We start from the raw sequence: 26,103 nt of genomic DNA on the forward strand, positions 1-26,103 counted from the left end.
TCCACAGGCAAATTATTCAGCGTCTGAGGCTTGAGTCATGAAGAGGAGATCCTCAGGAAGAAAGATTGTTTCTGATTTTCTTGTAGAGCCCCACCAGAAAGGAGCCAGCCATGGAAGTGGAGTTGGAAGGCGAGTTCAGCAGAGAGGTTGTAGGCGTCAAGGCAGCACAAGACTCTGGAGCTTCCCAGTTCACAGAGATGATTCCAGAGAACTTACCTGATATCCTGCAGTTAGGATTGCCCGGTCTGATAGACAGGGAGGGTCTTTGGAGTCCTGGCAGAGAACTGGCATCAGCTTCTAGGTTCAGCGTTGGTGGCACAGTCAGCAGCTTCAGCAAGACAAGGGTTTCAATCAAGAGCTGTGATCAAGTTGTTCCCACTAGATGAGGGTAAAGGGGTGCCCCTGTGAATTTGTTCTGTTCATCTGAGAGCATCCCATATTTTCTTTGAACATTCCAACAGTGCTAATCCTGCCAAGGTGAATGGTATACATAATGAAGGTCTAGTGGAGAGGAATTTGACTTCTTTTGATTGATGTAGTCACCAGTCTCTCATTAGTCCACCCAAAGTAAAGCGAAAATAGTTAACAGGGATTTGTCAGTATTGCTTAAGGATATTCTGGCAGATGCTCGTGATGAGCTAAAGGAGCATTTTGGTAATGAAGACAAACCAAGAAAGGTAGAAGGGTCAAATGATTTTCATTGGAATTGTAGGTCAACTACAGATACCTTAGAAGGGTCCCAATCCGATGATATTCATGTCGGTGTGGAGTTAGGGGGGAGGTAACAGCGGCTGTTTCTGTAATTAAGATGGAGCCAGTGCTAAACCCCAACAGTAGCGATGTTGTAACATTGGCACGTTAAGTGCCAATGCAAATATGTGGGCATTCCTCTCGTGGAATATAGCAGGTTGGGACACAAACCGAAGGCCCATGATTGATCTGCTCTTAGATCCCAATATGACATTATTTTACTTCAGGAAACCTGGCCACCGGAGCGTCCAGGGTTATATCAAGTTATGACATTTGTTTTACAACCCACCATTCTGCTATTCCCATAGTCAGATGTCAGGCTAAGGGGGGACTGGTGATATTGATTGAATTGGACATTGCTGTAGGTTTTAGTTTACATACCGGATCTACAGGCAATTTTCACAGCTTGAAATGTAAACTTTTCCAGTCTGTGTATGCAAGTCCTAACAGCAAAGTCCTAATCACAGCCTCTAGCATGATACTTGCTATGACGCTGCTCCAATCAGAATCAATCATGTCATCTCCTCCCTCACTACACAATGGCTCACTTCTACAGTGGCAATTGTAACAAACTGATTTCCTGTTCCTTCGAGCTCTTTGCTTCCTGTAGTTATGTGGACAGAGCAGCAGAGAGAAAAAAATGAATGTGCGTTTAAAAGTTCACTTTCATAGTAGGCCTAATTCTGCATTGGAGACACATTTCTATTAGTGGGTTATGTTAAATGAAGTTTTATTAGTCAGGTTAGTTATTAATAAGGTTAGTTATTAATTTTCAAATGTGTCTCTTGCAACATAGGCATTTCAGGTGAAAAATAGTGTGCATTTTGAATGTGCAGATGTGTGCTTTTAACTGTAAAAATGGATTTGCATCTTATATGTAAAAATCGTTTTTGACTGAATAGCCTGGTTACATCTTTAATGTGTATAACAACTGTGCTGTCAACAATAACTGTACTTTCACCTTGTATGCCCTTCACATTTTGTATATATTACCATAACTAGTGGGTGATTTTGTTATGCTACCAGAGACTAATTTGTGCATCACCATAGGAGGTATATGAATGCTAGAGTTGGGTTAGATGTGGGGGATGATGTCTTAGGTGTTAATGAAGAGAAAAGGTGGAGCATCCCAGAGATTGCAAGCAACAATGAATTCCAAAACATGCAAAGAGTTTGTCTCCTAACATATGTGCTGAACACATGTTATGTTGTATTAATGGCAGAACCGTATCAGACAGACCAGCTAAAGGTACCTTTTATAGAGTGGCAACAGTGCCTATAGACTACTTATTCATTAGATTCTGTGACTGGTGGAGAGTAATTGATATGAGGGTGGATGAGTGATTAGAAAGTGATCATGCTCCATTATCTCTACAGTTCAGACTGACACTGGATATTCCTAGGAATGGGAGCATGGTGGAGCTGAATGTTGAGACCATTATTATGAGAATAAGGATCAAATACTCGAATAGAAACTTTCTATCCAAATCTATTTTAAAACAATATATTGATCAATCGATGACATGCTTATGAGTTGATATTAATTTAATGGTTATTGTAGAGGATTTTAATGTATTTAATGACATCAACAAAGAGATAGTATTACCCACAGGGTGAGGCCTGTAGGTAGCGGTTGGTACTCAAAAGATTCTAGGCCCACTAAGAATGATTTACTAGTGGCCTATAAAAGCAGACACCTCGATAGAGCCTCTTGTGGCAGCGCAAAGGAAGTATAAAACACTACTGAACTAAGCAAGGTGTGCTTATGAGGAGGAGAAATGGTATGAACGATGGGGTACTTTAACTCTAATGACTCCAAAAATGTTTGGCGAATGGTTACGCAGGGGGCATAAGGATGACTCTTCAGAAGTCATTTCTGGGATATAGTAACATATCTGTTGAGGAATGGTTGAGATATTTCAGCTCGTCATATGGCCACGTAGGAGAAAAGTGGGCTGATGATTATAACAATTTATATAGCCTGTAGAAATTAGCTGATCACTTTTCATTTCTTAAGAATACTGATACTATTAAGCAACTGGTTATCCTCAAAGTGCCTTGGTCCAGATGGGGTGCCGGATGATCTATAGATGTCTAATGTAATGCTATTGGACCCCCTGATATGTTATGTAATTAGAGCTGTTCTGGTGTCTCGTAAATTACCTGATACATGGCATATAAGCACAATTATCCTTATATTTAAGAAGGAACCTAGAGATGTTTCTAGCTGATACTGCCCCATATCACTAAACAATGTGTCCTTGAAGATTTTTGAGCCGGTGTGGGGACAGAGATGCAATGTGTTAAGTTATCGCTCCTGATTGTGAAATACTACAGGGTAAAGAAAGGAAATCTTGATTTGGCATTCATGGATTCTTTCATGGCATTTGATAAAGTGGATAGATCGATGTTATGGACCCATATGATGAAACTAGGTACAGATCTTGACCTTCTTAGAATTTTGGTTCAATTGGACTCACATATGGAAGCTTTTGTAAGATATGGAGTTGCGGGGGAATGTCTGCCCAGTTTTCCTATTAGGCAAAAGGGCAGTACAAGGGTGTGAGATTTCTCTCCTACTTTTTACTGTGTTTCTGAACGAGTTTGATGTGGCTTTGATTAAGCTACTTTGTGTACTGCATGTCCAACAATAATTTAACTTGTATTTAGCTTATGCGGATGACATTGTCTTTATAGGAAGGACAGTAGTGGCAGTGCAAACACCTTTGTCTAAATATTTCAATTTAATTACTGCAAATAAATATGGTTGTTAAGATGAGCAACTCACAGGTTATGGTTTATAGTAGAAAGATGGTAAATAAGGTTCCATCATTTTATATGGAACTTGAAACACTAATGGCTGTAACACATTGTGTCTATTTTTGTGTGAACTATCCAGGCAACCATTTTTGTCAATCTCAAAGTGATTTTGGGGCAAGGATGACACAATAAGTCAAGCATTTTGTACTGCAAAAATGACTTTAAAATGACTTTGCACTGCAAAAATTCACTTTGCACAGTTCCATGATTCAGAGTTTGTGTCAGCCGTGCAAAGTCACTTTTCAGCAGTGCAAAGTCACTTTGAACCGTGCAAAATAATCCATTAATCAGGCCATAGGTGTATATTTTGTACTGTTTATTTATTCCTGTTTTTGGTATTTTTTTTGTGTACATCTTGACTAGCCTTATTTTTATTTCATTGTCTAATGTTGCTATTGAATATGACATATTATTGTATGTGTACTGCACTCTGAACCTCTTATATTAAGTGTTTTAAAAAACATTTAAAAAAACATGTATGGAAAAGAAACACAATCAGCTAGAACTTATGCAATGCTAAACCTGTGTGTATATCTGCAAACAAGTGCGGGTGGCTATTTAAGCAGACCCTACTTGCGCTTCTCTATGTGCTACATTCATGATTTTCAGTTGCTGTCAGGTACTGTCCTTACCACAATGGTGCTAAGACAGAAGAAGGCCAACTACGGCATACAAATGAGTTATAATATGAAATGGTATTTATAACACGCCTGTAATCAAGTGTTTATAGGCGCAACAAGACAAAGAGAGGGAAACAGAGGGAGGACAAAACAACGATCTTGCACAAGTGCGGGGGTGGGGAAAGAGAGACTTGTCAAAGGGCGGTGGGGGGGTGTGGAGAAGTGCAGGTAATCAAAAAGTGCAGCCAGGGCTCATAAGGGCACATAGAAGGAACTGTAGGGTTACAGATACAGACCACAAGTGCTGAAGGAGCCAAGGGGCAGTGCGAGGTGCAACTGGACAGGCAGGGACCTGGGCCCAAGTTCAGAGGGTGGCCAGGTGACCAGTGCATGGAGCAGGTGGGTCATCAGCAGGGGAGAGGAAGAGAGAAAGCGGAAGCATAGAGGAAGGTCTTGAGTTGCTTCCTGAACCGGAGGTGGTTATCCTCAAGTTTGAGAGAGGCATGGAGGCTGTTATAGAGAGAGGCCCCAGCTGAAGAGAGATCTGCCCCCAAATCTTTGCTTGGAAAAGCGACTGACCCTCAGAGAGTTGGAGGTGGATGAACAAATAGCTCGAGAAGGGAGATGTTTAGGAAGAGAAGTTGGGGGTAGTGTGGCCCCAGGCCGCAGAAAGCCTTGTGGGTAAAGCAGAGGGTTGCGAACTTTATCCTTGCCACCACTGGGAGCCACAAAGAGATTTTCAGGGCTGGAGAGATACGATCCCTGGGCTTGAGGTCAAGGACAAGTCTTGCAGTCCTATTCTGGATAAGTTGTAGAGGCAGGAAGATTTAGAAAGAGGCTGTTGCAGTAGTCCAGCCTATAGAGGAGCAGAGTTCTGGAGACAGTAAGCTTCTGGGGGAAAAACTAGGAAAGGAAGAATACCTCTGAGGAGGTGCAGCTGATAGTTTGACATCTTAGAGACATCAGAGATGTGAGGATGGAAGGAGAGGGTGGAGTCGAAGATGACCCCAACGTTCTTAGCCTCACAGGTAGGAGCACGAAGAGGGCCCAGAGTGGGCAGCCAGAGAGACAGAGGAAAGTGGGAGCTCGTGTTCGATGAGGAGGATCTCTGTCTTACTGGCATTAAGGCAGAGATCATTGCCGGTGCACCACTCCTGGATTGCAGCCAGACAGTCAGGAATGAGAGAAGGAGTAGAGGGGAGCATGACAGAGAGCTGTGTGTCATCCGCATAACACTGAAAGTTGGAGCAGAGAGCAGCGATGCGGTGGGCAAGAGGTGCCAGGTATTGGTTGAACAGCCAGGGAGAAAGGTGAGACCCGTGGGGAACACCACAGGTAGAGAGGGAGATAGAAGAGAGAAAGGACCCCAGATGGACATGAGAGAGTCGATCAGTGATAAAGGAGGTCAGCCAGGCCAGGGCCTGATCAGTGATACCCAGGTTATCACAGAGGCGCATGAGCAGGATGGCATGGTTGAATGTATCAAAAGCAGAAGAAAGATTGAGGAGAATGAGAACAGAAGGAAGGTTAGAATCAAGGTTAGAGAGCAGGTCTTCACGGATGTTCAGGAGAGCAGTTTCCGTGCTTCTGGCAGCTCTGAAGCCAGACTGATGGTCATGGAGACAACCAACAGATTCAGTATAAAGGTTAAGCTGGGCGATAGAGGGCCCTGACTCCGAGGTGCATGTAAACATAGAACATGATTGTTCCATGGAGGAGCAACACTTTTCTTAAAAGCACCACAGTCTGTTAAACTAAGAATGTAATGGCTGGGCATCAAAGCCTCAGCTGTTGGATGTGCCTGAATTATAGCCTGGCAAGGGCCCTCGTGCTCATCATTAATTCAGGGTAGGCACTGTGAAGGAATTCTACTTTGCAAAGCCCTTCTTTTGCATGCTTAAAAAAAGAAGTTAAAATATGGCACATATGAGGTGTTGTTAACATTTATACACAAGTTTTTCCTCCAAAAGCGAGGCGTTTGTATGGATGGCAACACCCCTTTTCTAATTTACTGATGCCTCAAAGAGACATTAGTAAATAAAAAAGGTGGCATCCGTTTTAGAAATCCCTGTAGTGACACTGGGGCAAATAGATGTTATGAGCATGAGCGTTTGCAGTAAAAAAGCATGACATCTCTGATCCAATCCTTTTACCCCCCTCAGGATGGTGGTGCTGGAAACTGGAGGGAAGAATGCCGGCTTCTGACTGCAGTTTTTGCCACAGCTCGGAATCGGGCACAGAAAGTGCTAAAACGAGTGTGATGACATACCTCTTTCGTCATTGATGTTGTTATCTTTCCCTCGAGCGAACTGCTTGAGAAATGTCAATTTATTTCTGTTCAATCCTAGTCTGGTCAGCCAAGAATGCTCTTGCTCAATGGGACCTAGTAAGAAATGCAGGAATTACAATAACACATTTTACATACCAACACAGGCTTAGTCAATTTTTACTTTGAATATTAAAAAATGTTTGACTAAAACATTGCTATAGCTTACAAGACATGGAGGCATCAAATAATGCATAATACTTTAGAAATAGTGCAAGTCAAATGGAAACATGAATATACATATTATTCATATATAAACAATTGTCATCTCAGTTCATGGAGTGTACCCACACATGCTCATTAAATATAAAGAGTGAGTATTTGGATGTGGTCTCATGTTAAGTCATATATTCTTTGCTAAATAAATATAAACTACCTTTTCTTTTGAGAGTGCTTAGATTCATACATACTTAAGTGTAACCATCAATTGTCGATTCTTTAGTCTTCTGAAACCCTTAATAGCATGCACAACTATACAAATCATGACTGTGGTTTTTCAAATACTTCATGAACGTCTCTCACTAGCAATAAAGAGATATCCCTTAAACAAAAATGTAGAGACTCTTTAACAAGAACTGACCAAACAGTGTGCAGTGACATCTGTGGTGAGTTCATACATAAAAATAATGGATATCACTGAATTGCTCAGACACAATTATTCATTTTATTTTGATAACAGTGGAAATGTTTACTCGTTTGGTTCCACCATGATCCAAGATCTCGGCATCCTAGATCTAGTGCGTAGCACTGCTGGTCATCTGTTGATGTGTTCTTTGCTGAATTTCTCTCGCATTTCCCTAAAGGATCTAATAGACTTTCAATCTCCCTAATTTCTATACAAATCCATGGTTACAGTCTTTCTTCTAACTTGTCGTTTTACAATCATAGTTCCCAGTGGGCAATTTAACGCATTTTGGGCCTCATCACGAGTTGGGCGGTAACGCCGGCGCTAATAGCGCTGGCGCTATCTGTCCTACCGCCAAACCCACCGGTGCTGTTAGCGCCGGATCACGGGTTTGGTGGATTTGGAAATCCCCATTCCCCATTGAGCCCATTCGGGAATGCCCCATTCCCCATTGGGCTCAATGGGGAAATTTCGCGCTCATACCTCCGGCTGATTTCCGGCCGGCGGTTGTGAGCGTGAATTTTCTGTGGATTTCCCCTCAGCTCAGAGCTGGGGAGAAATCCGCCGAAGCCCTGATTTGGCAGTCCCTTAAATCCAGGGGTAACAGCACTACCGCCGGATTTAAGGGTTACGGCCAAACTCGTGATGAGGCCCCTTTTTCTCTTTCACTCTTCCCTAGACTGTTGCTGGATCTGCAGGCACTAGGTTGAGTGCACAATCCAGGGACTTTCCAGTCCCTCTTCTATTGGAACTATTTATTTGGATACTGTTTCTCACCATGCCATTCAAATGATTGCTGCTTGTTCTGCCCTTTGGCTCCATCTGATTCTTTAGCTCACACGGATCGGAATGCAAGTTAAATGAACTTTGATGCTTCTGGTCCTACTTAGACTATCTCTCAGTCCTGGGACCAAAGGTGACGTTAACACTAGATATTGCTCTTTACTCTTTCAGTACTTCATAGTCTGTTGCTGGTTCTTTGAACCACATGTCCCAGTATGCAATTCAAATGAATTGGTACCCTTCGGTCCTCTGGTTGGTCTCTAAGACTGCACATAACAGAAGGCAAATCAAATTACTGCTTACTCCACTGCACCTTTCACAGATTCTTGGGTCTAACGCTTTCAGCATGCATCTCCAATGAGTTCTCACTCATAATGAGTTCAATTGATGTCTCACTCTTCACACCACCATGCAACAGGGTTTCCTTTTGTTGCCCTGAGCTGGTCCTTATTATCTCTTTAGCTCCCTTTTAGCCTCTGGACTCCACATGCACCTACCTCCTCAGTGGCAGTCTCGTGGCAGCCGTTCTTGTCCCTGTGACAAAGTGACTCCCTGGTCATTGTTGCAAACATCTGGGAGTGATCTTGCCTTCTGATCCCAAACCATTAAGTACTACTTCTCCCAGAAACCCCTGTGCTCACAGAGGGAAAATTGACAGCAGATCTAGGAACGTAAATTACAGCCCAAGGAAAGGAAGACTTTGGTGAAACTCTAATCAGCCCACGCATGTGCCTGCCCCACCTTGAAGGCCACAATTGAGACGTGAAGTGCAAATTTCTCGCACAATCCAGAAACACAATGGGGACTACACATCTTCCTGACACTGCAGGGAGACGCACAAAAGGGAAACACAAGTTTTCCCTAAAAGTACAACTCGATAGCAAGAGGGCCTCATGATTTGAAGTCAATGTGAAAAACAGCCACACCACCCAAAGACAGGAGAAACACTTTTTGAAACTCAAAGTGTCAAAACGGTCTCTATAACACACACACAGAAGTGCTGATCACAGGAGACATCCACAACAGATGCGAGGGAGAAAACATGCAGCCGGTGGGGGGGATTCAAGATAGCATCCACATCAGAGAAGCTCACAGCCACACACACAAATGCACACACACACACACATATACACATAGGAATCCCAAATGGTGGCTGACCTATTTAAAGACCAGTATTATCCATAACATTCCTATAGATGAATTTATTTGGGCTAGGAAAAATTGTACGACAGTCAATTATTATCAGACGAAAAGTGAAGAGATCACGAAAAGATTTTTACAAAGAGGGTATGAGATCGTAGACAAAGCAAGAAGGAGAGGACTGGCAACACAGAGACATGATCTACTAAAACCCCAAATTAGAGAGAGACGACAGGCTGTGAGAATGATCACTCAGCATTCCACTGAAAGTCACTTTTTGTACAAAATATATTTAAGAGACATTGGGCAATTTCAACACTAAATAAAGATTGTCAACACTATATACAGGAGGGCCCCAACCCTGTATATACTAGAGCACCACATTGAAAACAGCATTACGTCCATCATATCTGAAAACAATAAGCAATCAGAGGACATGGTTGAACAGGGATTTGAATGGATGTTATAATTGTGGCACGTGTAGAATGTGCTGGTACGCCAAAAAAATGAAAACAATTGTTATCAATTTTGAGAAAGCATGTGCCATTAAGTACTCTATCAATTGTAGACCAACATTATAGTATATTAACTTATTTGTATCTGTGGATTTACACATGCAGGTAGGAGGAGTTGCTGGGGGCTCTGAATAGTTGGGGGCTCTGAATTGCTGGGGGCTCTTTATAGTTAGGGGCGAATTAGTTTATCATGCACATGTAGCTGTAGTGTGGGTTTTATACAGAGATGCAGAAATTCAGAAATGCGCAAGGGATATGGTTGCCAATGCATAAGGTGCAGATGGGAAATGCACAGAACTCTGAAAATGCAGTGCGCATGCTTTCAATTGTATATTATTTTTAGGAAGAAATTCCAATTGACTGAAATGCATTGAAACTAATACTAATATATAAACATACTAACCCAATCCCATTAACATGTAATATGTCCCTTAATAAAAGTTTACTGCAAATTAGTCTATGTGGAAATGGCCTGAAAACGCTTTTGGAAAATGCATGGTGCTTTGTAAAATGGATACAAACATGCAGACTGAGCTGGGTGAAGTTCAACAAATATGAAAATGCAAAGTTCTGTTCTGCTAAGAAGGCCATTGTGTGAGCAGGAAACTCAAGAAGAGATGTATATTTTTGCTCTCTAACAATGGAATCATGTGATTTCAGTGGAATGATCTGAAATGGGAGGTATTTTCTTTGAGTGGCAGGAAGGAGTAATAAAAGGAATCGAGTGGGTGTAGCTGGGGCAGACATATTCATATGCTGGGAGGGATATCTTCAGGCTGAGATGAGCTGGCAGGCAGACAGTGCTGATGGCCTTTTGATGTAGAGTGAGTGCTTATCTACGCAACCCTGGGGCAGGACTGTCGGGCACGCTAAGGAAAGGTCCCGTGCCAAACTGAGACAGAAATATCATCTACAGATTCAGGTAGATATGCTGTAATTGAGGTGCGTGTATTGTGCCTGAGAGATACTTACAGGTTTTGTGATAGAAACATGTTGCTTTTTAAAGTAATTTACAATCTATAATTTACGTGGGACCACATTTATGAAGTGTGCTTTGTTAGATGACAGGCTTTTAACTACTAAAGATTGTGAGAGAAACCGTTCAAGGTCTCCTCACCAGGCCGTTGCCAGTAACAAATATGCAAGTGAAACTTACCATTTGAAAAGCTATTTTATGTGTGAGAACACTCTGATGCAATGCATTTTATCCATGTCCAAGTATAAGCCATTGTAAAGTAGTTTTGCATAATGCAAATGTCTGCACAGTTTTGAATTTTAACCTTCTGTAGTAATCAAAAGGTTTAAAAACAAATTGAGTTTGTACTTTTATTATGTGTCTGAGTTGTTGTTAGCACATAGACTGAGGTCTAACAGGTGGTAGGGCTATTTACTGCAGGCGGTAGTTCACATTACCACATGTGGTAAAACCTAAAATTATATATTTTTTTTATTGAGTTTTCAGAAGTGCTAGGCGTGTGTGTTCATACAATTATTTGTTTATGAAATGATCCATATGTCTTGAAGGTCGGCCACAAGCGCATATGGCAGTATTGTACATATAATACTGCAAGAAGAGAAGGTATACGTTACCCACCCAGAGTGTTTCAAGTCCAGGGTGAGTGGCCCTGGTGAAAACTATTCTTCGGTAATATTCTGAAGTTGGTCTCACCACTGTAAAAGGAAATACCCCAACAAATTACCACAAGAGATACTACCACCATAAAATAACACCCTTTACCACCATAATAAAAAATACCACAAAGCTAGGTACAACCCCAAAATATATCCCACATATTTTGTGCGTGGGCCATTGGAAAACTTTATAACAGTTACTGGGCGTGGCATTACATTCTAAGCATAGCCATTCTATGCACTTATTAAGTGAATTAATGCTGTAAAGAGGAGTGCTCATTTGACTCAGACAATAGTGTCACAATGTCCCAAATTGAGGCTGGGTTTTCTGAACTGGCAAACTACTTTGAGGCAAAGCTTTTTGCCCATGCGGTTTGGTCTTCAGAAAATGCAACAATACGGAGGAACAGGATTACCACATAAGTAGAGAAAGAGGCAGTTGAAAACTTCTTTGAATAAGGAAGCATTGTGCAGGTATGCCTCATGAGACTATTCAGAGCATCAGATCTCAAGGAGGAGAAAACCTGCATTATCAGATTGTGCGCAAAGTTATGGTGTGTGTTGCACAGATCCCTAAAAATGTGGTGAAATGACACTGAAGTGATTAGTAGGTGATAGTGGAGCTTGGACAATGCATGTGATATGGTGCAGCAGCTAAAAGGAGAACTAGAACAGAGGGAGCTAAACAAAGAATTACAATCTAAATGCAGCAATGTCGTCACTCAATTGGCTCAGAAAGAGAAACAATTTAATGAGAGTGAGCAAGAATGAATGCACTTAAAAGGGATTTTAGATGCAATAAGACAAGACAAACATGCTGCCATTTCGGAAATACAAACCCTTGGAGAGCATAACATGGGAAAAGACATGGGAAAAGACAAAGAATGTTGCGCTGTAGAACAGGAGATATTCAAATTACTGGAAGAGAATGACAAGAAGGATAAGGCGCTTGACCAGTGTCAAACACAAATAAATGATTTGCAAGGTCAGGGATGAGAATCCTAATCTCTGTCATGAGGCAGAACAACTTCATGGAAAATGCAAGAATTTAGAACAGCAAATACTTAGTCTAAAATCTCAGGAAAGGCGACAAGGCACTACATTCAATGGGATTGAAATCAATCACAACACTCTCCAAGAGAACAATGCACCAACAGCTGTTCCTGTGTCCAGACCTAGTTATAGCCCAATGGTGGGGTATGAATCACCAGGCAATAGTTACAATCATTCCTGGCCACAAAAGAACAGAAATGAGCGACAAAATGACACACACCAGAATGCATCATTTAGCCCTATCAAAATCATGAAGCCTATCAAGACTTTGATTAAACCATTCAAACAGGGAGATGATTGTTGCATAGAAGACCATTTAGAAACAGTTCAGAATATATTTAAGGCTCTCCAGATACCTAGGGAACAATATAGGCAGTACTTCCACCTAACACTAGATTCAGCAACTGCTAGTGTCATTTGGCGTATCAATGAACAGGAAAATGTGTCATGGGCAGACTTTGAGAAAGAGGTTAGACATCAGTTCTCACCTTATCAGTCCATACTGGAGGCCAAAAAAGCAGATTATACTATGACTGCAAAGCCAGATATGTCCCCTCGCCAGTTCCTCCAAGATTTAAAAAGAGCATTTGCATGCTTTGATGTGGCATTTAACCATAACTCTGTAGAATTTAAGACTGCATACCTTTGTGGGCTCCAAAACAAAATTGTAACCCAGTTAATTCATAAATTTGACAGGGAAAAAATGCTAGAATATATAATAGAGCAGGGGTCCAAGCTATATGAAGTGATTTTTGGTCAGAGAGATGAAAGGCGTAAGAATAAGGAGACAAAACCAAAGTCCAAAGAACCCGCACCAGCCATTATGGAGGTAAAATCTGTAAAAATGCTGCTTTAATCGGCCCAGACTCAGGCGAGAAACAACATGTCATCTAATCAAAGGGCATGCCTCCACAGAGGACATCACCCCAAACTCATATGTTCCAATCAGTTTATCCCAGCAATAGGGAGTCTTACATTAGCCATAGATATTTGGGTAATTCCCCCGGGTTGGGATTTCACCCCAATATGCTAGGCCTAAATAGCAATCAAAATCAAATGTACAATGGCCAATACCAGACTATAGCGACTCCGAGTAGATTTGTCCCTAATACAATGGTGTATGGCCACCAAGAAAGGCCAAGGTATGTGGATAGGTTCATTGAAAGTGGAAATCAGCATAGGGGACAATTCCCACCAAATGAAAGACAAAATATGAGCCATGTCCCTTGCCAATATAAGCAATCACCCCCACCAGTCGACCATGGTCAAAGGATGCTCACTCCACGTTCTCCACCTCCTATGTCACATGAATTCAGAGGTAACACAAATAGAAATTAATCTCCTTAAATATTACAAGTAATAAACTCACACAATCCATCACCTTACATCCAACTGTCTACGCTTGAATTAAAACAAAAAGTATGGAGCAGTAATATAAAGATCTACATCCTCAATGGATATTGTAACCATCAATCAACAGGGGGCTTAACTTTTGTGGATGAGATTTGCGATCACCTAGATAGTATTTTATGCAAAGACCTGAATCCTAGCATCTTAAATTGTGGAGATTTGAACATTGACTTAATTAGAACAAAACCGCAGCTAAAGTCTGAAAATAACATCAAAAAGGCTTTGGAAATGCTGAAAAACACATGGATGGAAGAAATGGATGCTAGAAGCAGGTACTTAATGAACAGAAATAGACAAGGCGACATACCCCTAATGATAACATGGGAAAGAGGGAATCAAAACTCCATACTTTATTACTTCTTTGCTTCAGAAACCATGTCCAAGGAAATTATTGATCTAACCGTCATTAAGACGCCTCAAAGTGACCACAACCTGGTGAAGATCAAGTGTAGACAAGAAATCCCTGACCAGCCAGAAATGTGAAAGCATGTTACAAATTTGGAACTAGGTCGAAATCATTTGCGACTGGACCTCACGAAAATCACTAACATGACTACCATACTGAGGGAAAAGGAACTGAAAACAAGAAAATATAAGATCGAATACTGCACCATTTTAGAGATCTACTTGGAACGGAGTTATGGGTCTAAAAGAAACACAAATTAAAAAACATGTATATGATCCAGAAATTGTGATAAAGAAAAGAGAATTGAGAAAAAGCATCAGAAACATTATGAAAAAACATAATATATATCAAATTAAAGAGAAAAAGAAACTACACATGCAATACAAAAACTGGATCTCGTCCCATAAAGCAATTATGGAACAAAGAGATGCAGAAGCGATGATGTGGAGCTTGAACCAACAGAATTTTAGAGAGTTCTGTCCTCTTATTAACGACCTTGAAGCTCGACAAAATTCCATGCAATCTAATATGGTGACAGAAGATCAATGGATCACCCATTACAGCAAGTTGTTTGCGAAACATTTAGTGATTGCCGAACCAAACATCTCTGAATCAGAAGCCTGGAACATCTTTATCTCTTGAGATGATATCCTCAAAAACATTCAGCGGCTCAGCTCTTCACAGGCGCCATGCCCGAACGGTTTGACAAATCTGATATTAAAAAAAGGATCTGAGTGCCTGGGCTGAATTTTGTGACATACTTTTCCAAAATATAGTACAAGAACAAAGAATCCCGGTTTCATGGAAGCACGCAATAATTGTACCGATCTTCAAAAAGGGCTGCAGAGCAGAGCCTATGAACTATCGTCCAATAGCTCTTTTGGATGTGTTAGGGAAAATGTTGACCACTCAACTTTTAGGCAAACTAACATCTTGGATTTGTGAGAGGAGTAGGCTGTGGGCTGAACCTATTCATCCTTAACTTCCTAAAAATAGAAGCCATCAGGAAAGGTATTACCATATACCTGGCGTTTGTAGATTTGGCATTCACCTTTGATGGTGTAGATCGTGAGCTATTATGGACTAAATTGGAGAAATGAGGCTGCCCACTGAGTTTAATCATGGCCATAAAAGAACTGTATTCTGATACCAAAATAAAAATCCGCCTAGATCAAAACGGACAACTATCTGTGCCCATAAATACATCTAGAGGTGTGAAACAGGGGTGTCCACTCGGAGCTACACTCTTCAACTTCTATATGGCAGACTTTGGAGATGCATTAGAAGAAGTGAAATCATTTCCTCCTAAATATAATGGAACTCACATCAGCTGGATCCTTTATGTCGATAACATAGAGAAGCTAGAATGTGTATCACAAACACAGTATTTGGGGACTACTGTTAATTCAAGCATTAATGATATGCCCATTACCCGAAAAATCATTAGTAAATGCAAACAACTAGCGGCTTAAGGGGCAGTTATCCAGAAGAAGTTCTGAACATTCGCATACAAGCCTATGATAAGCTTCTACAAGACCAAAGCTGTACCAGCATTAATTCACGGAGCAGAAACTCTATTTGGATGCTCTTACAGAATCTGGTCACAATGTGAACACATATTTTGGAAAATAATTTTACGGCTGCCACAAAGTTTTCCAACGCCATGTATGCATTACGAATTGAGTCTAACATCTATCAATGCAAAGGTTGTATCGAACACAATTGCATTATATAGGAAGGCCCTAGGGGTCGACAATCTGACTCAATTTAGGTTGCTAAATACCCAAGGGAAACATGAGGGTGATTTACTGCTGAACAGATGGCGCCAAAATTGTAAAGGGATCATGCAGCAATTAAATACAGATGAAAAAACACTGTTACAAAATCCAAACGCCGTTAAAATAAAATTACTACAACAAGATTGGATTGACACAATCGACCAGAGAGCTGAACATAGGTGCATGAGGAACAAAGCCACAGAATCAAAAGTATTGAACATCCTGCCAAAATACATGGAAATATGTCCATGTGTGTACAAACAACCTTCCTGAAATTCAGATTGAATCTCTTCCCTACTAAAGAAATAAAAAGCCTGAGGAACAAAGTCTTAGGAAATGATCTCACATGTAGATTTTGCAGTGAAGAGAAGGAAACATTAAAGCATCTAGTGCTGTTCTGCCCAGCTCTAAGAGACCTAAGAAGCATCTAGTGCTGTTCTGCCCAGCCCTAAGAGACCTAAGAACTAAGCATCTAAAAAGCAAAATCAACAAGTATACATCTTGTAATGGGGAAGAATGGTGGACAAGAATGCACAATGGAGAAAGCTATAAACTAACCATAGCATTGGTATTTTATCTCGCTGAGCTGAATAAGAGGCTGACCGAACCAGAAAAATAACAAGCACAAAAAAAGAAGTTCTTACTGAGATAAAAACAAGACTCTCAATAAATGCCAGTAACTGTCTAAATTGAATAATACTGAAGCTTGAACATTTTTGGCAATATAAAAGACTTCATTTTGTATTTTTTGATTTTTTTAAAAAGTTTGTAACAAACTAATAAAACAATTTAAATAAATACTAAAAAAATAAAGACCATAAAGGGGAAAATGAACAAGAAAAACCCAATGAACAGAGAAACAGATTTAAAAAGAGCATCCAATATGAAAAGAAAACACAAGACGAAGAGCTACGATCAACAGTTAGAATATCCTCACTTGATAGTCAGAATACTGTTGAGTTCCATATGGAGAAAACTGTAACTCAAAAGGAGGGTGCAAGTCAATCACCTGAGGAGTATTTTGAACCACAAATATTCCAAGAGACAGAAAGGACAGGCACCATGCAAAACACAGATAATTGTTATACGCCAGAAGTTGACAGGATGCTATATGACACTTGTGAAAATATCCAATGAAAAGGGTGAAGTGTGAACACTGGTAGTCCCAAATCAGAGGAGCAGTCAGTGGCTACACTCAAAATGGGTTCTGATTCCAGGGGAATAGACAAAGAAATTCAAAATGATATGCGCAAAAAGGAGGGAAAGATGTCATTTCACATACCCATGTGTCTAGCATAGAATAACAAAGAGCTAAGGAAAGTGAGTCCTGAAATAAAAAGAAAACTCACACTTTTTATGTGTGCTAGAAGAGGTTGAAGACAGGTACTATGCTCCTATTACTATTGAAGAAAAATGTAATGCATTTGCAATGATTGATACGGGTGACCAAGCGACGACAATGTCCAAAGAATTAGTGAAAAGTATCAATGAAGAGAGATACCCACACAATCACATAAAGGTGAGGCAAAATGAAGGCCCTGTGCACAACCTCAATGGGGAAAAGATACCTATCAAAGGTGTCATTGAGGTTGACATAAAGATAGGGAAGCATCGGATGAGACAGGAAGTGTTGATCACATCCATCAATGAAATACCCTTTCTCATAGGGACGAATTGCCTGAAGAGGTTGTCGGCCCTCATTGATGGGGTAAATGGAGTATGGTGGTCCCTAGCCAAAAAAACATTGAGGCCTAAGAAAATAATGACGCAAAACAACAATGCAAAAGAATGCCATACCGCTGCTAAATCAGAAAGTGCAGTGGAAGTATAGCTTCAGAATGGATGTGTGCCTAACGTCACTGTCATTCTCTTGTGTTAGGGTGAAATGTGGGGAGAAAAAGAGAAGCAGTTTTTGGAGATTTATTTGGACCCCACGAAGGAATGGCAAACAGAAATAGATGAGAACACACTGCACGTTTATCTAAATAAAGAAGCATGCAAACCAAATATCACTCCAGAGTTAAATAAAGAAAAGCACATTTCAACCCTTTCAGAAATACACATGAGAGATGGGTAGCCATGGCTTTCTATCCATGTGAATGGGCATCCTGAAATGATAGAAGCCACTTTAGCACTCAAACAGGAAATAAGTTTAATTAATGAAAAGGTACTACAGCAAATAATTGACAGGGAGGAGATCCCAAAACTCAGAATAAAGAATCAGCATATTTTTGTCCTAGATGATTCTGAGTTGGGGCAAAGAATTGTAGGAAGATGCTTGTTCAAGGCTACAATTGGTCCTAAGAGTATTCATCACAATGTGTGGTTCATGAGCTGGACACAAAACACATTTTATTTGAGAAATGACATCATGCACAGGATGTGTATGGTATTCGACTTTCTAAATCAAAAGGTCTGGTCCAGGTCAGGCACACCTGAATTTGAAGACAAAGGACAAGCTCATCATTAGGCACAGATGGCACCATATGCAGTTGAACTGCAGGTTAAAAGGGATGTTACCAATCCCACATTCACCAGAGAAGTTACAATAGCATTAACGTACAGAAAGGGACAGCAGATAAAAGATTGTGATGCATTTGTATACCTAAATGAATCCATGAGGCAGCAAGGGTTAGAATGTGAGTATACACTGATAGAGATTGGGGATAGACCCATTCAAATCCTGGTGGACAATAAAGGGTGACAAGACATTCAATTGGAAGAGAATTCAGCAATAGGAATGGCAAGACAAAAGTCTTACTACACTGCAGATTTCAGTAATGCAGTGATTGGGAATATCCGTGAAAGCTATGTCACTGCACAGGGTTAGTTCCCAGGATTCTTGGATTCTAAACCTAAAGGAATCTTGAAAGTTCAGTCTGTTTATCCTTATGAGTTGAGTGAAATAGTGTGCTGTCATCAAGATGATTGCATTCTATTCCAATTAGGTGAATCTGAAAGTGAAAAACAGCATATTGAAATGGAGGTCAATATTCCAAAAAATGTAAGTGTGTCGACTCTCCAAAGATATACAGCCACACGGTTAGAGGAAAGAACAGAGGTTCCTCTTTTAGAGGACTTCCCAGAGTTCTCTAAAATGATAGAAGAGCAAACTGAGGCTGCAGATGCTTGCACAAATGAAGACGAAAAAGAGCAACTGAGAAAAATATGTATGGAAATCAAACAGGTTTTTGCCAAAAATGCATATGGTTGTGGGTTAACGGATTTGCATGTTGCCACATTACCAGAAGGACATGGTAGGGAGCCAGTATTTGGTGGACAAAATAGTTTCCCCTGGCGTGTTTGGAATCACTAGCTGAAATAATCAAAAATGTAGAATCTAGAGGAATTATTAGGCCTATTCATAGCACATCAAATAGCCCTATATTAGGGGTGTTAAAACCTAATGGCCAATGGCGCTTGTGTGCAGATCTACAAGAATTAAACAAGAAGGTACCTGTGTCAAGGTGGCTCCTTCCATTTATTGATCAGGGTCTCGCACAGGTTCAAGGGTCAAAGGTGTTCTCCACATTAGACCTTACAGGTGGATACTGATGTGTACCACTGGCTGAATACGTTCAAAAGTTTATTGCATTTTCATTTGACAAATCACAATATGCGTGGTCTCGGACACCGTTTGGATATTTCAATAGTGGGAGTGAGTTTGGGATATTCCTGAGCAAGGCACTCCTGGATGCAGCTGAAAGGGGGACAGTAGTTTATGTGGATGATGTGCTAATTAAAAATGAAAATCTGAAAAGCCACTTCAATGAGATCAGGCATGTACTTAGCCTGCTACAGAAGGCTGGGGCAGAAGTATATTTACAGAAATCACAATTGTGTAAAATGAAGGTGAACTTCCTAGGGCATGAAGTGGTGATATATAAACTGAAAGATCCCACTAATCTGAAAGGTTTGAAGAGTTTATTAGGGATGACAGGTTACAACAGGAAATGTATTGAGAATCATGCAAAAATGACACAATCTTTAACTAGATTACTGAAACAGGGTGTACCCTGGAAATGGGGAAAAAGAACAGTAGCCAGGCTAAAACAGTGTCTAATGAAAGCGCCATGTTTGGCATATCCAATAAAGAACCAGGATTTCTTTGTAGAAATATGATTCTCTGATCAATGCATATCAGCTGAGTTATATCAAAAACATAATGTGAATAACAAAACTATTGCATATGCTAGCAAAGCATTGTCACAGGTAGAGACTGCATTTAGTGATTGCAAGAAAGCGCTTCTGACCACTGTCTGGGTGTTACAACATTTCTGTCCCATAATTCAGGGGGAGGGGGTCATTATTGAAACAAATCACCAGCCTCTGCAATTTCTGCAAAGTAAGAGAATCAGATCCAAGAATTTGGCCCAGTCAAGAATTACTTCCTGGACATTAGCACTTCAGGGATTTCCTGTAGAAGGGAAATATAGTCAAACTAAAAAGACCACAGTTGCCCAAGGACTAGCAGAGTTGCATGATTGTGCAGCCGTATGTGCACCTGATGACACAGAGCTAGAAACAAGTTTGAATGAATTTGAGCAATCCCCACACAAAACAAATATGTAGGGATTTACTAACTGTGTATGTAGATAGATACGCATACCATGTAGAAAATAAAGCAGAAAAAGAGTTAGTAGCGGGAATAGGAAATATATGGTTTAAAGGTGACAACATTCCAAAGGTAAGCATGATTATAGGTCCTAGAAGTATCAAGTGGCAGGATTGGGTGCTATTTCCAAGGCAATCTCTACAGCAGTAGAAAATAAACTAAAAGAAATAGATTTAGTAACTGATTCTAACTATGCATGAATTATCTTTGTGGAATATTTACCTGGCTGGAAGGTGAAAGGCATACTCACCTTTAACAGGAAACCACTTAAACATGGCAAGATGATTCAAGCCATAGGCAGGCGTGTGTCAAAAAATGATTTGATTATACATTGGAGGAAAATAAGTGGTCATTTCAAAACACCAGCTGTGGACAAAGAGGGGTATGACAAGGCAGATCAGTTAGCCAAAATTGGAGCTGTAATGGGGAGTTGTTTCCTATTCAACACCTGCTTGGTGAAATACAGGTAGATGAAATAACATGCTCCAAAACTCCAAAAGCAGTTGAACAGCCCATGGCACAATGGAGTTTTGATACTCCAGATCAGGACCTGATCAAAGCGCAAAAGGAAGATCTTATTCTAGGCCTATTTTATAACCATATGTTAAATGCAGAAAAAAATCCTCTGACTGAAGAGGACTGCAGAGGGAAAGAGGAGTTGAGAATATTACTAAGAAACAAAAACAGAATTAGGTTACAAGACGGGCTGATGATTAGAGAATCTGTGACGGCCCAAATACAATGGGTAGTGCCCTTGTCATTTCGGGGGTTGATGTTACATCATGCCCACAATGCTGTAACTGCAGCACACAGAGGTTCACATAAAACGTTGGCAATTTTAAAAGATTATATCCTAGGATGTTGAACTCTATACCAGAGTGTGATTAGTATATGCACAGTTTCAACCTGTGTCACCTACTCATAGAGCAGCATTAATGAAAAGGGGTGTGACACTACCATGGTCTGATTTGCAAATCGACTATGTCAGGCCTGTAAAAAGATCAGCAAGGGGAAACAAGTACATGCTAACAGTAACTTGTCTAATGTCCAAATTGGTGGAGTGCATTCCAGCCACGGGTTGCAGTGCACAAACAACAGCCACATTGCTTCTAAATTATATTTTTTCAAGATTTGGTTTACCTCAAAGGATATAGTCAGACCGAGGAAGTCATTTCACTAGTGCATTGATGACAAAAATATAGCAAATTTTGGGTGTGAAGAGAAAATTGCAAATTTCTTACCGGCCCTCATCTTCAGGGGGAGTAGAACGGTGTAACAGATCAATAGTTGACATGTTAAAAAAATTTGTAGCTGAAGCAGGTTCTAATGGCTATCAGGTCTACACCCACTAAATCAACAAATCTCAGCCCCCATGAAATATTAGCAGGAAGAAAAATGGTGCTGCCACAGCACTTACTTCACAAAACAAGTGAACAAGTCCTGGTAAATGTATCCACAATTCATGAGTAGGTGGAAGAGCTGAGGAAGTGTAAAGACTGGAGGGGGGTTATCTGTACTCCTGCCATATGGCAGAGTATAAGCACAGAGCACCCCAGTCAAGATTCTCTATTGTTGGTAGCAATGGATGAGCAATTAAGGCCTAGCTCTTAGGAGGTGATGCAGACTGGTTCTTAAGTACAGTGTAGTCCCAAAGCCCTGACAAAGGAATGGCCACACACTATGTTAGTGATAACACAGTTCTTTATATACATAAGGTTCAAGTTATATACACACACAATAACACCCCTTGTGCTCAGGAGGCAATACTGATAAATATGTACAATATCTATGTGGTACCACAATTCACTCTTGACTCCTTTCAAATGCACCAACTGCTGACAGTCGCAATGACATACAAGTCTAATAGCAATGTGAAACAACAGCAGACATAGGAGGGAAACAAATGGTTAAACAATTGGCAGAATACTTGTCCCTACCATAGACACAGTTCTGTGTGAGGATCCCCCCACCTGGGCAACGTGTAAATAAAGTATGAACAAGCCCAGTCCATATATTGTTTAGCAGAGTATTATTTCCTTCTACAAATGTTGTACTTCCCCAATGTATCTGGTTTAGCAGAGTTTGACGACAGGTCATCCTTGGATCCTACTTGAGTGAACTCCCTTTAAGGCAGCAGCCACAGATCGTTGAGATCCCTCAAAGAAATGGTGGACAATGTTGTCGAGACGGCAGCTTTGGCCTTTGCGGTGCTCGTTGGCAACCGATCATGGATGTCCTGCAAAGATGAGGCATGCAGTGCACCTTGACGACAATAGTTTGTTGCCACAAAGCAGATCAATGAAGAAACTTGGCCCAGCAAGGGTGTTGGGTCGTCAGCGGTTGGCGTCGGTGATCGGGACTTGACCACAGCTGCCTTTCGGCTCTTCGTCTGCGTCTTTCAGGACTTCCGGTGGCAGAAAACCCACCGGCGGATTCCCCTTGGTTTGTTGGCGACCTTGACTTTCTCCAGCGGACACAGCGGTCGATGGTGATGAGCAAAGCAGTCCTTGATCCAAATGTCTTAGGCAATGGAGCATTACGGCTCCGGTCGACAAGGTTACAGCGGTCCTCCGAACCTTGGTCGACAGTGGCAGTCATCGATGGCCTCGATGTCCTGGCATTACACTTCAGATTCCTCGGCAGTCCCCATCTCCGGTCAGCAGTCTTTCGATGACTGACTTCCAGGGAGCTTTGGTGTAGGTTAGCTGGTGCATGATTTTCCCTCTTAGCTCGGGAAGAGGTCTCCTAGCCATATCCTCTCTTGGATCAGTTCTTGGAGACACGACAGCTTTCGAATTGAGTCGAAGGAAAGCAGCAGCAAAGCCTTCTCCTTCCAGCTGGGCTTCAAGGTAAGCATCAAGTTTTGACTTCAGCTTCTGAACAATTCCAGTAAGTGACAGGTCCCCAGATATATTGTTCTGTCTCTCATTCACACTGCTGAGCCAGGCCAGGCAGCCAATCATTCAGGAGGGCATTCAGCAGGCAGGCAGCCAATCGCAGTGCATTTAGGCCATTCTTCTCCATCCAGACACTCACAACACAGAATGTGGATTGGGACAAGCATTCAGACATTCAGCACACCACACTGCATTCATACCAGTTTCGGGCAGGGCTGTCTCATTCATTGCGTCACACACCAGAAACCAGACACCTATAACATTAAATGTATATTGGTCACACACTCCATTCACCCAGGTCCCACCCCACAGGTGTAGCCACAACATACAGCCACTGGAAAGGATCCAGCCAGTCTGGCCTTGACTTCCCCACACTACCATATATGGAATTTCCACCCAACAGTCAGTAAGGGGAAGGGACAGAGTCAGGGCTTCCCAGGACTTTGGGAAAACAAAGTAACAGCCAATAGAAAGCAAAAGGCCACAGGGGCCATCTTGGGTCCTATCAGGAATCAGCTGTTTCCAATGGCAGGGCCTGAGTATCCCAAAAAGGAGGCTACCCAGAGCACCTGTCAAATTAAGCAAGGAGCTGCCACCAGCCCATACCCTGCTCTGTGGGCCACACACAGGTGCCCAAAAACATACACTAGGGGTATAGGGTTGTTCCACCACCCATGAGTGCCATAAGGGTATCCCAAGGTATGTTCACCACAACCAGAAAGAGGAAGGGCTGCACTGCCAGGCATCAGGCATCCCACATGGACTTATGTGCAGACAACAACACAGAACACACATGAAAACGGAGTACAGAATAAGGACAGGCAGGCCCTGTCCCTCCAATGCATTTACAGCATCACTGGAAGCACTTATATTATGTGTTTGCTTCTCTATAGCGGAATCTGGAAAAGGCTGCTGATGGTGCAAAAACATATTATGATAGGAAGGCATCTGTGAAGGAATATGAAATAGGAGGTCAGGTATATAAATTTAATTTTGGGAAGGGAAACACAAAAACTCTAAATGTATTGCAGCGTGGCAAGAGCCATATAAAATTACAGATAATGTTTCACCTGTGGTCTACAGAATTGCTAAAAAGGAGGGTTAATTGACAATGGAACAGTTTGTCCATGTTAACCAGATCAAGCCTTTTCACCTGAAACATGAAGTTAAGAGGCTCGAGCAAGTCGAAACTAACAGAGAGTAAAACAAATATAGAATTGCCATAGCAAATGGTTAAGTGTATGTAGTTTAGTGCACAAAAGTACAAAGGGACTTTTATCTGGAAATACCATGTGGTAGCGGGGTAATTAAGTGTGTACTTAATGAAGGAATGTCTTGGTTGCATGTCATGTTATTTCAATAATGTGCATTTGTGTACCTAATCAAATTTGATTTCAGATGTTCCAGTGGAAAAGGAAATGAAAGGTTTATTGTGCCTGATACTTAATGTGTCTTTTCTTTTTACTGTTTTCCTTGTCAGTGCCGGACCAATGGAGCGCTAGACCCCTGGAGGATACCCCTGGATTGGAGTCCCCCAGAAAGCCTCCTGGAGCGAAGTAGGGGGTGATGATGAGGACCCCAGAAGATATGAAGATGACGATACCAAAAGATATGGAGATGACGACCCGAAGGAGGTCCATGGAGTCCCAGAATGGAGGGGTTCCACCAACAATAGCTTCCTATGTGATTTTTGTTTTCTTTCTTCTCACCACAAATGATTGTTCACAAGGTCTACTTCTATATTAGGCTCTTTTACTCTTACTGTCACCAACTATTTATTGCAGGAGGTATTTATTGCAAGGACTATTTCTCACAAACTGATTTTTATTTTTTATTTTTTTTTGCATTTGATTGAATGTCACAGATATATTGGATGTTTTCTAAAAATGTTAATGTTTTTATTTTTGGATCAGCAATTCAAAAATATTGAGATAAAGGTGATCTAAAGATAAAAAAAAGATAAGATCTCATAAAAAATATCCACAAATATATATTAAAAAAACAACATAATAATTCAAAAGAAGATAAAAACAAAAATAGATCACCAATAAAACGATCAACAAAAAAAGAAAAAGTATCAAGATAAAGGTGATCAAGAGATAAAAAAAGATTGAAAAAAGATTAAAAAGACACGTTTTTTTTGTTTCATTCCTTTTCAAAGGTATTGTTGTTTGTTATTGTGATTAAGAGTCATAATTATTTTACTCAAGACTGGCGATATGTACATAATGTTCTCTTACCCGGATTTCCATTTACGTGTTATTTATTTTTAAGTATAGAAGAAAATTCAATTGGCAGCAGCACATGTGTTTCAGAACATATATTTTTGTTTTTTCATGCAGTGATTTCGGGTTATATCCCAGCAGTAAAAAAAAGGAGGGAGTGTAGGATGATTTGCTGGGGACTCTGAATAGCTGGGGGCTCTGAATTGCTGTGGGATCTGTATAGTAGGGGCTTATTAGTTTAGCATGCACATGTAACTGTAGTGTGGGTCTTAGACAGAGAGGCAGAAATTCAGAAATGCGCAAGGCATACAGGTTCCAATGCATAAGGCACAGATGGAAATGCACAGAAGACAGAAAATGCAGAACGCATGCTTTAAATTGCATATTATTTCAGGATGATATTTCAATTGATTGAATTCCACTGAAACTAATACTAATATATTAATCTAATAATCCAATCCCAGTAACATGTAACATGTCCCTTAATAAAAGTTTACTTCAAATTAGT

This window comes from Ambystoma mexicanum, chromosome 6p, assembly GCF_040938575.1.
Source record: "Ambystoma mexicanum isolate Mex_15411 chromosome 6p, UKY_AmexF1_1, whole genome shotgun sequence".
Lineage (NCBI taxonomy): Eukaryota > Metazoa > Chordata > Amphibia > Caudata > Ambystomatidae > Ambystoma > Ambystoma mexicanum.